Here is a 15,587-nt window from a genome sequence, read left to right on the forward strand (position 1 = left end):
ATGTAACCTTGTTTTATGGCATGGGGTCAGCCATGATCCAGCGAAATCTACGCTGCACTGCCTCTGAAAACGCACATAAGCATGGGCGCACACACATGTAAGCTTCCAAATAATTGGGGAGTTGGATTACCCTGGAGCCCAGACACGGATTCTCCCCATTCTCTAATTAAGCAGTGATTTTGAGCCTGAGCAGTAAGTAACTACGGAAAATAGTATTCCTTCCTGATTCACAGATGGCCGTTCTGGTTTAGAAGTGAGACTGTTTGGCCAGTCTCAGCACAGCACGTGGCCACGGTTGGAGCAGAGTAGAAATATTTTTGGACTGAGTTCAGTGTCTGCGGACAGTGAGGCACCTTCTCAGTAGTAGCGACAACACTCCAAAGTACAAGAGGTGGGGCTCCCATCCCCCTTTTCTCACTTTCCGTCTTTCCCCTCCTTTTAATGTCCCCATTTCAGCAGAAATGGACTCTCTTTGAATGGATGAAATCGATCCATTAAAGTGATCCTTACTAAGCTGTTAGAAAATCAGGGTCCCGGACTGTTCCACATGAAAAGTCAGCCTTAAAAAAGTTCCCCGCAGCCAGAGAAGCATAGTTATCTGACGTGTGATTTACTAGATAGTGTTTCTTCTATTGGTGGTAGAAATAATTTAGGACAAGAACACCTTTCTAGTAATGCATATTTTCCATAATTTTAACATAGTTTACAGTATTCATATAGTCTCAGTTTGTTTAAACTCTTCTCATTGAATCTGATCTCGTTTTCTACCAAAAACCAAAACAAAAGTGGAAGATAGGGAATGCCCATTTGATAGATAAAGACACTGAGCCCTGGAGAAATTAGGCTACTTGCCAGAAATCTTGCAGTTAGTAAGAGATAGAGCCAGGATTTTCACCTAGATCTGAACCCAAATCCCACTTCCTGTGCTAGATCATAAAGGTAAGCCTGTAAACAATATCCAGTTTCAGTTTTCCAATGGACTTTTTGAAGCCAAGGTCTAGTATGACTTCAGGGGTAGTAAAGTGTCATCCCAGGAGCTAGAAGTCACAGAATTCTTCTCTTACTGGTTATCCTTAAGCTGGGTGCATGGTGAAGTTGACAGTTGCCTCCAACTGATCAAAAATAATAAAAATATTTGTCCCTATTCTTACTGATGACTGAGACCTCTTTAACAATGAGCGGTGCCTTTCATGCCACAATAAGACACAGGATTGGAAATGCAAATTTCTGAGTATAGGTCAGTGGAAATGGCTGATAGCAGATCTTTCTCTGAAAACAAGTCTTGACAGGGGAGAGGGTAGGAAGAGTCACCACCAAAGCCAGGACACTGTCTGAAGCTGCTGAGAGCCAATGGGACAGAGAAAAGCCAGTCTGAAGACCAATGGCACCTGCCTCCTATCATCCTTGTGCTTCTCCCTCTCCACTGAGGTCTCCTCACTCGGAGAAGAATGGAATGAACATTCTCCTTGACTACAGGAGAACTCGGTGTTGCCCAAAGTGTGGTCCCCAGGACTATAGCACCTGAGTCACCCAGAAGTGGTGACTAATCATTCAGATTCCCAGGCAATTAACACCTTCCCCTTCCCCACTTATCCACCCACACACCTTTCGAGTCCTGGTATCAGGCTAGAGCTGGGAACTTGCCCTTGTAGAAAGCTCCCAGAATGTCTGCTGCGAACAGGAATTGTTTGGGGACTATTGTTCTAGAGGCCCAATTAGATCATGAGAACACCCACTTTTGAAGGATCTTGAGGAAAACACCTCAGTGAAAGCTATTTTATGGATTTCTTTTATAACTCTTCTCTTCCTTTATATTAAAATCAATTCGTGTATCTTTTTTTAAAATTATGCAACCCTGTTCTTACACCATTTCAGTTAGGTACACAAATGTGATCTCTGTATATCTGCATACAGGCTATTTTAATTTCTTTTTCTTTTTTTGTACAGCTCTTATTCCCTTCCCTCCCCTGTCTATTCTCATTTCCATGAGGTCCCCAGTAATGTATAATGCAATTCGATCTCTAGTCTCCCTTATACTTATATACACACACACACACACACAAACTTATATGGATAGGTGTTGCTTTTCGTATTACAAAAACAGAAACATATTTTACACTTTCTGTATGTTGTTTCCTTGCTCAACAATACCTAATAGAAATCCTTCCATATCATAAGACATAACTCTAATTTATTCTTTTAAATCATTGCTATGATTTCACAGTGCAGATGAATCATAACTTATTCAATCATTCTCCTATTGATGGACAAAATTTGTTCCCATGTTCCTACTCTATGGACAATGCAGTGATTAACATCTTTGCTTTATTTCTAGGGAAGATTCTTATTCACAGGATAAAGAACTACATAAGTGTTGGCTACAATAATAATTAATACTGGTGTTTTGTAGGCTTATGTGTTATTTTTATTTTTAACCACTCTTTTCAAGTTACTTTCCATATAAGATATTTTAACCAGTAGTTATATGAGTATTCTTTTCCCCCTTTACAACTTCTCATTATAGAAGTTTATGTTGGTAGGGAAATGCAATTACTTATATAAATTTGTCATACTGAATTTTTAAATGTCTTTCACTTTAAATATCCCAACTTTTGAAGTACAATTTGAGGTTTACTAATGCACATCATTAGCAAACAGTAAATATTGCACTCTAAGGTGCTTTGCAGGTACAGCCAACGAAACAAAAGGAAAACGGGCTGCCTTCAATATGGCTACTCTCCAAATATTTTAGATCGATCGATTGATATGAAAAACCTCCAATATTTGTCATGCCTTGCCAACAGCCAAATCTGATAGGGTCAGTCTTTCTGTGTCTGTATATACGATAAGTCAAGGTCAAAGAACATTTTCTGGAAACAATAGCTATTTTCTTCTTTTATATTTATGACACAGAGGTGGAAGAAGAAAAGCTGTGACCTTGCTAGATCCAGAAACTTTAACCAGTCCTCATTTGCTGAGAACATCTGGAAGTGTCCAGCAAGGCATCAAGGTGCACAAACAGTTCCCCTAGGACCACATTCGAAATGCCATTTACAGTTCATGGGAAGTGGCGGGATTCAGAAAGTGATGTTTAAGGGAGACAAGAGCATAGGGAGGAGGAGAGAAGAAAGGCTGGAGAAGGGAGAGAGAAAGCTTTAGGTCTGTGAGCTAAAGGGGTGGGGGGGAAGCAGCTTAAGTATGGAAGAAAAGACACACACATAGGATCGCTCGAACAGGCAGAGTTGCTGTGGAAGCACATTCCAGGAAAATCTTAAGAGATTACTTTAATAATAAACCATGCATTCTTCAGCAAGCCATCACGGGATTAACTACCCTTTTCCTAGGCTGGGAACACAGTCGTCAGGTTTTTTTTTTTCTTTTTCTTTTTTTTCCTTCTCCCTCACAGGCTGGTTTTGTGCAAGGGAAAGTCATGCAAGGACCATAGGCCTTCAAACATTGCATTGAATTTTCCTCACCTTAATGTGCTAAACATTAATTTTAATGGTGATAAGAAAAAACCATTTAGGCAAGGTTAACATCTGGGTGGGCTTGGGTGTGATTTTCCAGCTGCAAGGATGTTCATTTCAGACCTCCTGAAAAGTGAACAACTTCTATGGGACAGGAAACTGTGTTCCATCAGAGATTAAAAAGAGTTAAATTTCTTTTCATGTTTCTTTCTTTCTTTCTTTCTTTCTTTCTTTTTTAACTGTGAACAGGACACTGAATTACTGCCAGAAGAAATATCAGCACCCTAGAGATATAAAAATACTCTTCAAATCAGAGTTCTCCACTGTTGACTCTTAAGATTTCTGTGTAAAATGACAGAGCTGTCTGCTTTAAGCTGTCTGTGTGAGCCCACTCCTCATAAATGGACTGTTTCCATTAAAGTCTTCTCTTGAAACTCCAGCTCATTTGGACGAAATCATTTTCTTCCTCTGGCTTCTTAGACGTAACTCTTCTATTTGGTAGAGCAAACGTATGTTAACATTTCTAGTAACAGTCTTCTGATTTAAAAAAAAAAAAGGTTTGGGTGGTCACTTCTGAGTTCAGAAAATATTAGCTATTGAGGTTAAAAGAGAAACCCCTTTTTTCCCCCAAATTGCCAATGCCTCTATGTGTCTGAAATCAGCCATCATTTGTCCAGCTACTCAGCCTTTGGAAGTGAAACCATCCTTCTGGACTCTTGGGTCTTAGAAATAAAGCAGTATGTCCTAAATGTACCAGAATTAAAGTTCTCCACATAAATGTTATAAATACTGTCCTAAGATTAAAGTCTGCATAACTGTTATCATTCACAGGAAGTCATATATATATATATATATATATACATATATATATATATATATAATTTAATAATAGCAAATTACCTCAGAGGAACATTGGAAACTGTCAGCACCACCCTCCCCACCCCCACACCCTCAGGTGTGAGGGGAAGAGACAGGTGGCAGAAATCATAGAGGCCAGGAGAGAGGATCCTCTCCCTGTCGCAGGGTTTTGAAGCTCTGCACCCTCAGCTCGGGGACAGTCCCAAGCCTGACCTCCTTGAGAGCAGGGACTGCCACTCACACTGAGCTGCCCCAAATTACACAGCGGCTTTGCAGCTGGGCTAGGCTTGGACCACAAAATGCATCCTTGGTATCCCATGAGCCCGATTTGAACCCTCAGTTTCCAGAGGTAGAATGCAAATCCACTGTGTGTCACTTACTCAATAAAATCAATAACCCCTTCTCATCCAAATCATAATTTGGTAGTTTCACATTTAGTACACACTGTCTCCCACAGTCCAAAAAAAAAAAAGACGTGCTTTTCACAAAATAATTTCAAAATTCTTTAAAACTGACAGTTTCTGGGGATACCGTACAATTGTTCATGGTTTTAAAATACGGAGAAAATGAATTTCCAGCTCGTGAAGGTTCGCGAAGCTATGCTGTGGCGTGCCAGTATCTTCAACTATTTTATTTCTCATGTCGCAGATTGCTCTGAGAGGTGCAGGGAGCACTGTGCAAATCAGCGCAGACAGTCATGTCAAGGGTCTACACGGGGATGTACATCATCTTTGTATCAGAGACACAGCTTTTTTAGATCGGTTCGATGGAGGTGAACGTCTTTGTTTCCATCGATTTCAGAGCACTGTTTTTCTATCTGTCTATCAGGATTTTATTTCAGCCCTAAATGCGGCATGTTTTACATGTGCACACACAGATCCCCCAGCAAGTTAGGGGCGCCCGCACCGGCCCTGCCTGCGGAGGGGCAATCCCACGTCCCGCCGGAGGGACGCAGATCCGAGCCGGGATCCGTCGCCTCTTGCCAGGAGAGTCAGGAGTGAAGGCGGCCCTTTGTTCCGAGGGCCCCGGCGGGTGGGGATGACTTTCGTGTGCCACATCACCGAAGTGGCAATCCGGAGAAGGAATTTGGGAAACGAAGGTCCGGTGGATCCCACCCCTTTCCTGCGGAGTTTCCCCTTCCTGTCCTTATTTGCCCCCTCCCCTGCCCCGCGTCCCCCAGCTCGCTGCGGCCGGGGCGGCGACGGCGCCCTCCTCCCTCGTCCCTCCCCCGCGGGGCCGGGGCCCCCTGCGATCGCCCCCCGCTGGCGGGGCTCGCGAGCGAGGGGAGCCGGGCGCTCGGCGTGGCGGCCGCTCGAGTTAGTAAACAGTTAAGTTTGGAAGACTCGACAGACACGTTGAGGGGGAGTTACCAAGCCCAGGCAGCAAAAACATCCCGGCGCATTCCTGGGGAGTCCTCGGCTGCCAGCATCTGATTAGAACCATATCTCGCCGGGAGTGGCCGCGCGGCTCCGAGGCTCCCGGGCCGGCGGCTATTTAAGCGCGGCCCGCCGTGTCGGCCGCGCGGCAGCCTGGAGGCTCGGCCCCGGGAAGTCATGCTCGCTTCGCCGACGCGCTAGCCAGCCGTGAGTCGCTCTCCCGTCCTTCCTCCCCTGGGCTCCATGTTTCGCCCTCTCCACCCCTCTCTTCCCCCCTTGGGATGCAGCTCTGGGACTTGTTGGGGGGTGGGGGTGCGGAATCTTGGAGAGGGGACGGTACTTGGGGCAAGAGCGGTTTTGTGGCCTGACATCCGAGGAATATGCTTCCGCGGACTGCATTTACCTTTGGGGTCGGGCTGCAGATGTCCAGCTTGTGACATTTCATAAGCGCCTCCGTGTGTGTGTGTGTGTGTGTGCGCGCGCGCGCTTGCTTAAAGGCTCTGCGGGCAACCCTGGTAGGACGCTGGTGTGACCGCTGACCGCCTAATTAACTCCTCCAGGGGTGTTTATTTTTGCCCTGTGACAAAGGCTGGGGACCCAGGTTGTGCCCCCCCCCCCCATCGAAGCTTCTTCCTAGTGGCTGACAACGTGTGGCATGAAAATGTGAACTTTGTCTTACACAGCATTCTTAAGAAAGTAGCTGCCCAGGAGACTGAACAAACTTGTTTTAAATCCCTGGAGCGTTTAAAAGGTGTTGGCCTGCTTGCTGTAAACTGGCTGGAAAAATGAAGTAAGAATTCTAGAAAAGGGGGAAAAATGAATGGGTTAAAGCCATGGAGCTCCAGTCAGCCTAGCGGTTCTCACAGCATAGAGCCGACTCTGTTACTCCTCTCCCGCTTCCTTTCCTCTTGTTTGACTCAGTTCCTAGCCTGGAATTCTGCTGTCAATGTCAGCAGGGAGCCGCTTGAGTCCAAAGGGAAATTTAACTGGATTAAAAGCACTTAAAGAATCTGGATGTTATCTCCACGCCCTTACCACCCTCCCTCCCCACCGCCCCCCAACCACCTTTTCCTCTTTCTTTTTAGTTTGTGTCTGGAAGGAAGACAGGCACTCTTGTAAAATGAGAAGAGCAGCAGTAAGCTTCCAGACACATGGAAAGACTTAAAAATTATGGAGGGGAGACTTCATGAATAGTAAATGTTGTTATTACACTATAAAGTGACTTAATGAAAAAATTTCTGGCCCTAATCAGGCAAAGCAGCAGGGGTGGGGGAGACGGAGGTAAGACGGAACGAACTCAAACAGAAGTAATGGTTGAAGAAAGAAGGCAGCTACAAAAATGCCTTCAAGATGTCTGATAAGGCTCTCCGAATGGCTTTGATGGGATATAGAATTGATCTTCCTTACAGGCTTGAGGTTAGCTCCCTGCACAGGAGCAGCCACTGGCTGTTGAGGAGGAAAGTACTAGCTGAGAATGGGGGAGCCCTGCAGCGACCAAATGGCTTGTCTCCCTGGTCTGTGACATCGCCACACTTGCTTCTTACACCCACCGTCGGACCACGAGTAGGGGGCTTTTCTCTGGGCCTGGTGCCCCGCCCACCCCAGGTCCTGTCTCTCCCTCCTTGAAGGGAAACAGGCCTCAGTGACACCATAGGAAAGTTTATTGCCTTGAGGATTCAGAAGTATTTGGGACTGAGCTCTCTTTAACCTTCGGGGCAAGGATCATTTCGGTAAAGCGCTGGGGGCGTGTGGGTGAAGTACCTCACTTCATAGAACATGGAGTGTGCAGTGTGGACAGTCTCCTGGAGAAAGCACGGAGGAGATCTAGTAGCCTTTTCCAATGTGTATTTCTGGGACTGATTACTTCTTCCAAATTCCTCATCAGTCTCCCTCCAAGGCAGACTGGATTCTTTTTCCTGTTGGTGAATAACTTAACTTCCCACTCTCAACTCTGTCCCTTCTTATCCAAACAACTGCCCTGGAAACCAGTTTTTCTTTAAGCTATACCCTCCTACATTTGATTGGATGGTCAGAACCAACTGATGGTAATGGAATGTCCTCCACCTTTGAACCCTAACATCTGTGTTGTTGGCATTCTGGTCTTGGGCACAGTTGGATCTTCAACTGAGGATGTTAGGAGAGGGAAGAGAGCCATGCATGGCACTTGTTAAAAGCCTTGCCTAATCTGTTGGGGGTGGGGGAGGAGTCTGCATTTCCATTCAAGACTTTTGACAGTTTTAGATTCAACTAGAAGTCTGAATTCCCATGCATTCGGTTTATCTCTTGGCTTGCTCAAAAGCTTGAAGGAATCTTAGTCACCTTGTTAGGGTTGAAGGAATTGCTTTTAAACACTTGTTGGCATGAAGGTGGTGCAGGGACCTCTAGAAACTTCTGACCAGATGGTTGGGAGTGATACTTATTGGTTTACTTGGCCATGCCTCAATTATCTGAAGATTAAGAGAGCAGAAAGACATATGCCTTGTTGGGTGGCTCCTGGCCAGAAGGAGGCTTTGTGGATATGTGGGCTCTTGGCGACACAGCGAGAAGATGCTGCTTCATTCCAAATTCTACCGTAAGCCTACACTTGCTACCACTGATATTTTTTATCTGAATGGTTTTGAAGGCATCATGTGTTTCTCTCCCTGAATCTGTCCTGCCTTCGGGATTTAATTGATGCTTTCCTCAAAGACAAGCAAAGGTGCTGAAATGCTCGAGCTCTCCCATGTGTCCGGTTGTCCTCATGGGCATCAGAACATGCCTTCCCATGTGGAAAGGCTTGACAGCAGGCTGGCTGGGGAGTGTCCGTTAACACATCCATGAACACATCAGGCTTTCTGTCCTCCACGAGGAAGCAGAACGAGACCTGCACTGGCAATAAGAAACACCTGAGTAATAGGACGTGGTATTTTAAAATTTTCCCTAGTGCTGTGCATACTTCTGAATTGGAAGCCCTGCCACTGAATTGCACGGAGGTCAAAGTCACCTCTAGCGAGCTAGCTGCAACAGCAGCTCCCTGTGCTCGGTGGAAGCCTCGTTCACCCTAACGTGGCCCGACTGGGTTGTATGAATCAGAAAGAGAGTAGATCATCCGTTCCCTCTTGGACAAAAATCATGCTAATTTCTGACGAAAGGAACAGGGAGGGGATGCTGAGGACGGACGCAAAGGGCCAGCACTCATGCCAGTTTCTGCCTCCCACCCGGGACGGTCAGGTAGTGGGGTGAGCACGTGGCTTCCGGAGTCCTGCCACCTTGATTCAAACCCTGCTACACCACTGTTGGTTACGTGACCTTGGGCAAGTTGCGTAACCCCTCTGTACTTAAGCTTCCTTATCTGGAGAATAAGGGTACTAGCCCAAGTTTGCTAGGGAGATTGTTAACCTAATATGCTTAGAACACTGTATTCTCTCTGACCTAGAAATGCACGAGTTTTGTGTTATTTTTGCCCCCTGAACAACTGAATGATGTGTCTTTGTGAAAACTGAAGGCAGAGTGGAGAATTTCTGCATCAAAACCGGGCACTGCTCATCTACCTGAGAACGGCTAATCATTCAAGCACTTCATATTGCCAGTGTGTTTGCTGTGCTCACCGCTAGGACAGACAGGGAGTTACTCTGTGTTCTCGGCCAGGAAGCCTGTAGTTTGCTTTGGTCAAGCTGACCTCCTTGGGTCTCAGTAAAGTCTCCGCCCCCCTCAGCTTCCCTGCGGAGTGGAGTGGAAGCCACTCTTCCCCAAGTCAGCATTACAGGAGAAGGAAGTGGGAAAGCAGGGACCACCCATACTAAACTGAGGGACTGGACCAGAAATAAAGTCTTCCGAGTGCGTGCAGCCCCGGTCTATGCTTGCCCACATAGCTGGGCAGGTTGCCATGATTACTCCCTTTCCCGCATCCTTCTCCCACCCTGGAAGGAAGCCTGCCACTCTAGGGTGAGCAAAATCTGAACAAATTGCTTCCTGATCTAAAAATGGAAGTTACTTTTTTATTGAGGTCGACTCTCCTGTCTACCTACCTCATCCTTTTCCTCTTCTCAACTTATTTTAATCTTAACACTTAATCGCCTAACTCTTGCTAATTCTTCCATCATCAAGGTAGAACAACATGAAGGTTTATGAAATTTCAGGAACACGGGAGCTATTGCCTCAATATTAAAGAAACCTGGCAGTTTTTCTCTGCTACCATAACTTACACAAGCTAGCTAGAGGCAAGTGACCTTTAACTGCCTTAAACCGGTAAGAATTCTGAGTGAACCCAGCAGGCAGAGTGTTGAGCTGTAAGCAAGTTACCAGAAGGCAGATGCAGGAGGACTGTCACCTAAATTTTTAGGTAACCACAGAGTAAGGGAGCAGGTAGACTAGGAAGTAATAGTCCTGAAAAAGTGAGATCCAAAACACTGTTCAACTTGGAATAAATTTGGGGGAAGGATATGTGGTTTCACATTTTCTCTGGGTGAAAAGCTACCCTATTTCTCTCTGATGCACAGTGTTACGCTGAAATAGACTGAGATCTTTATATGACAGATGAAACACACAAGCTCTCATTTCACAATCAAATTCATTCAGTCTTTCAAGACTGGACACTTAGTTACCTTCATGTGTGTTTCACAGCTAGAGAGAACTTGTCTAAAATAGTGGTTCTCAGATTGTGGTCCCCAGACTAGCAGCACCAGCATCATCTGGAAACTTGTTAGAAATGCAAATTCTTGGTACCCATCCCAGATCCAGTGAGCCAGACTCCAGCAGTGGGGCTCATCCAACTGTATTACAACAAGCCCTCTGCATGATCTAAGAGTAACTTTCACAATTCATTTGTTTTATAATTCAGTTGTTCAGTGGAAAGCATAACAAAGTATGTGCATTCCTACAGTCATGGAAATAATAAAGCAAAGCATTTAAACACAGCTCAATTTAACTGGATCTTAGGATACAAAAGATGAAAAGGCACAGACCTTGACATTTTTCCTACTATCTCAAGTATTGTTTTCTTGATCCAAGGAAAACTGATATACTCCTTATTTTCGTATTATCCCCTCACTTCCAAATCCTTTTTCCTCTTTTGGGTTAAGATCATAATTAATCTCCATTTATTAGGAGACTGCCCCAGTTACTTCTTTTAAAAAAGATTCTATAAACTAGATCATTACCCATGAACCAGATGGTTTTCTCTAACCTATAAAACTTTTTTATTTTGTTTTTCATGCAATACCCAGAGTGCAGATGAAGGCTTCTCCATATTGGTAAATGAATCTACTGCAACTTGGTTTTTATAGAGCTTTATGGTTTAAAAAGTACCAGTCCATTCTCCCATCTATCTTTCACTCTAATAACTTAAGATAGAAAAATATCTCTTTCTTAATTCACATATGATCATTGCATGTCAGCTTGCTCAGGGTCATATCATTAGGTAGGAGAGTCAGGATTCAAGCATGAATTTTTATGATTTGAATCTTGGTGTTTATCTGAATATTTAATAAGTACCTATTATGTGGATTATGTTGCTAGCCTGGCAATGGAAGAATACCCAGTGAGTGGAAATCTAAAAGAAAATCTACATCACGTGAAACAAAGAATGTAGACTCTGGACCTGCATTGGAATGACAGCTGGGCCATTTCTTAGGCATGCTACTCAATGTCCCTGACCCTTAATTGCCTCACCCACCTTGCAAAACAGTCCTAAGAATGACGGATGTTAATCAGAGACCGATGTTTAGCAGAGATCACACCTTAGACTGAGAAATACAAGGGTGTGATCCAGAATTAAAGAAGTGGAATTCTAGTTTCAAGGAGATGGCATAGGTTAAGGGCTAAGAGCTTAGACTCCAAACTGCAAATGACTGTCCACAACTCACTTTTCCATTTAAAACAAGAGATAGCGTGTCCAAGTTTCATTTTTCTCCATCAGTAAAATGAGTTGCCACCAAGTTAAAGTTTAAGGTGAAGCCCTGGGAGCTGCTGCTTCAAAAATCCTCCTCCTCTAGAACTACAATTCCCAGTGCTGCAATTAGGCTGATATTTGGAAAATGCTCTTGCTTTACTTGTTTTGAGCTTGAGGCAAGCTGAAATCTAGAGATGAACACATTTCAGCTGAAAAATTGGAAGACCTTCTTTCTTGCACACCTTGAAACTACTAAATGTGAGGGTCCAGCAGGAGAATGTGGCAATGCTTCATAAACCAGTACAGGCCCACAAATATTAACCCTCAAGGTACCACTTAAATCTCATTGGGCACGACAGTTCAGTCCTCCTAAGGTCCAGAGTTGATCCCTACTCAAAGAACCGGAAAGTGATGAATAGCTTCATTTAACTGTGTCCATGTTGGATATAGCTGCCCTCCTTGTTCTAAACATTTCATACAATTGGCTTCACTTATTTTCTATATTTTAAGTGTCCTATTAGGGGTTCAAACCTGTTTTGATCTTCTGTGATATGTTATGCAGATGCTAAAGTGCTTTCTGTCGTCAATTAGTTGTCATATGTTCGGACACCTGCAAGGTTATATGAAGAATGCTCAGTCTGGCTTTGGCCACCTTGTTAATCCAGGTAGGAAGCATATACCTGACCTCTAGATCAGAGGATCAGAAGTGGGCACAGTATGCTTCCGAGTAGTTGCTCAAATATCTGTCCTTTTGAACAAAAGTCTCAGCTGTGCTTTAATTACATTAACCCTGGGTGGTGGTGGTGGTATTTTTTGTTTTGGGGTTTGGACTTTTTCTTTTAAACCTTTACTTCTAAATTTATTTATTTTATCATTTTTTTTTTTACTTCTAAATTTAAACATCATAAGTGCAATCCCATTTTTGAAGTAGAAAACAAATACGTAACTGATCAAATAGGCTCTTCCATCCACAGCCGGTTGATAATAAGGAGATTTAATATCAATTTCTGCCTAGACCAAGGTTCAGCTATAACTGAAGCTTTTCAGAAACATACATATTGACAACTGACAAAGAATCGAAAAGCTGATTTTATTCAATGCTGAAACTCTCTTTGGAAGGGCATCTTGTTGCATATAGGTGCTTGTTTAACTGCCTGTTAACTTGTTCTTTGGGAGTTTCTGATTTATTCAACTTGTCTGAAGTTCTCAATGACTAAAGGTTAGCTGTAATTTTGGTGGATGACAATATTGACCTGACACCTGCTGGCAGACACATAAATGCCAACAGTCACTGCTAATAAGAAATTTAGAGTGAATGACATCGACTTAACTAACATGTGGTTGTGTTACAATGAAGTGGTATGGGTAGGATCCAGAGAAGAAAAGGATACCAGTATGTGATAATGGACTTAGCTTTTGAAAGAATGGTGGCTATCAGATAGAAGAAAAATGCATCCTAGGCAGAAGCACATAAGCAAATTATGCAGGTGCACGTCCAAGGATACAGACTTGCCAGTTTGACCAAGAGCAAGTACAGATGGCAGAGAAGGAAGACATGGATTTGGAGAGGAGAGATGGATTGCACAGAGCCTTGGATATAAACACAAGAACTTTAATCTGTATTTGTTATGCAGTGGATCTCTTTGTTAAATCAGGAAAACAAAATGCTGACTCAGATTAATTCACCTAGCTCTCCTGGCGGAATGACTTTGAGCAGAGATCGTTTAACCGTTGAACAAAAGCCTATATTCCATGACAAATCAACAATGCAGAGAAAAGATTTGCCTAAGAGAATATTAGGGAGCAAATGGAAAATATATGTCACCCCTAATGTTTTAAGTGCACTACTCTTTTTTTTTTTTTTTAAAGATTTTTTTATTTATTTATTCGACAGACAGAGATCACAAGTAGGCAGAGAGGCAGACAGAGAGAGAGGGGGGAAGCAGGCTCCCCGCTGAGCAGAGAGCCCGATACGGGGCTCAATCCCAGCACCCTGGGATCATGACCTGAGCTGAAAACAGAGGCTTTAACCCACTGAGCCACCCAGGTGCCCCAAGTGCACTACTCTTTACCAAACTATATGGGTATCAGAAAGTAGGACCTGGCCTCACGATTTCATTGAGTTGGGGGAAGAGTTCTATATGAATTGGAGGGCAACAAGAGGTCGTGGCAAGTGGAGAGAAACAGTAGGCTGTGAAGGGCCGGTGGACTCCACTAAGGCAATACACCATGAGTAGACCTTGAATGATGGGAAGGAATTCACATAGGTGAAGGCAGTATTACAGCCTAGGGTCGCAACACAAGAAAGTGGTGTGTGTGTGTGTGTGTATGTGTGTGTGTGTCCAGGGCAAATGGAAAAGATTAGCCTCCCTAAGGAACAGGTCTCTCTCTCTCTCTCTAAATATACATAGATACATAGATAGAGATGCCTGATTAATATAAAACCAGGAAGGGGGCATCTGGGTGGCTCAGTGGGTTAATCCTCTGCCTTCAGCTCAGGTCATGATCTCAGGGTCCTGGGATTGAGTCCTGTGAGCAGGGAGCCTGCTTCCCCTTCTCTCTGTCTGCCTCTCTGCCTACTTGTGATTGCTCTCTCTGTCAAATAAATAAAATAAATATATAAAATCAGGAAGGCCACGAAGTCTGATAGGGCACTCCCACAAGAATTCACCCATAAAAGTAAGTCATTTTACAACTAGTTTCTTACCACTTGGATTCTCATTGGACCTTTTTGAGAAGGCGAAGGAAAAATTCGCCTCACAAAGAGTTTCTTTACTTCAAGAATTCTAAATATCTTAAAAAGCACCTATGTTACGGGTACAGAAAATACCAAAATAACGGTGTAATATGAATTGGCGAATTGTGAGGGACATGATACATGATACAAGGAAGTATCACTCTTTTGGAAACAGGAACTTGGGGTGACAATGAGGCAAGATTAGGGAGGAATACTAAAAATAATTTTTTAATTTTTTTTGGTGGGGAGGGAGGTGGGGAATGGACATAAAGGATAGTTCTAGAAAATAGAGGGTCACAGGTTTGCCAGATTTGGTAGACATGAGAAGAGTCTATGATAAAATCTTAGTTTTATGCTAAACTACGGCCAGTACTGTTACTGATCTTTGAGGCATATCCACATACCAAATTCATTCTGTAGTTCTGTTTCCAGATAGCATCATGAGATGCAAATGTTCAACTTTCTACATGAGAACTCATTAATAGAAACAACGGAGGCAACCCTGTTCTGTTTTAGGATCTGGACTCTTACATTCTGTGCAGCCAACACTTGTTTAAGGGCTTCCTACTTGCAATGATAATAAAGTCCAGTTTTTGAAACACTTACATTAACCGGACGCTATCGGATACCCTTGCCAATGCTCTTGTAAGTCGGCCGTGTTACTCAAATACCAAAGCACTTGGGTGTGGCCCTGGTTACACTTTCATAACATTGCTTCATTAAAATCTGTGATTCGGTAGTTTTGCCCGATCTGCAAGTGCCATTATTGTGCTCAGAAAATCTGATGAGTGAGAGCACTGCCGAGCGTGCCTGGTTCTAGAATATGGAGGTTCGTGTCATCTCTGAATTGCTTGCCCTTCTGAAGTGACGAAACTGAATGCCAAATGAGCACAGCATTTCTCGTGTTTAGGATATAATGTTGATTCGGAAATTTGGATAACTTTTCAGGAATCGTCATTGATGTTCTTTAATAACCAAGTGAATCACGAGATTCTTTCCTCCGGCTGGCTCTGTCACACAGATGCTCTTCCAGATCGTTATATGGGTATGGAGAACTCCCTAACATTGAATGTAAATATCTTCCATCTAATTAGTGCTTTAAGTAAATGTCATAATTTTAAAACTGTCTGTTGAAGAGGGTAATTAAGCCTTTAAGACAAAATTTGCATCTTTCCGTGGTTGATATAAATAAGACAGCAATTTATACAGGAGCCCTTGAAGTAGAACTAATTTTGCTCCTATTAAGTGTTATTCATGGCAATGAGACTTTCTACCCTAAT

General features: G+C 43.5%; 1 protein-coding gene across 3 annotated transcripts in view; it reads left to right on the forward strand.

Moving 5' to 3' along the window:
• The first annotated feature begins 5,575 nt into the window (after positions 1 to 5,575).
• Positions 5,576 to 15,587, forward strand: part of LOC111141114 (DAB2, clathrin adaptor protein) — a 49,855-nt gene continuing 39,843 nt past the window's right edge. For 2 of the 3 annotated variants that reach the window (XM_022493455.1, XM_022493454.1), the window contains exon 1: positions 5,576 to 5,908. The gene's annotated coding sequence lies outside the window, so the exon portion shown is untranslated. The remainder of the gene's footprint in view (positions 5,909 to 15,587) is intronic. The other variant, XM_022493456.1, reaches the window with a different exon arrangement.

The sequence above is a fragment of the Enhydra lutris genome, unplaced genomic scaffold (genome assembly GCF_002288905.1).
Source record: "Enhydra lutris kenyoni isolate GAN:26980312 unplaced genomic scaffold, ASM228890v2 scaffoldscaffold5, whole genome shotgun sequence".
NCBI classification, from domain to species: Eukaryota; Metazoa; Chordata; class Mammalia; order Carnivora; family Mustelidae; genus Enhydra; species Enhydra lutris.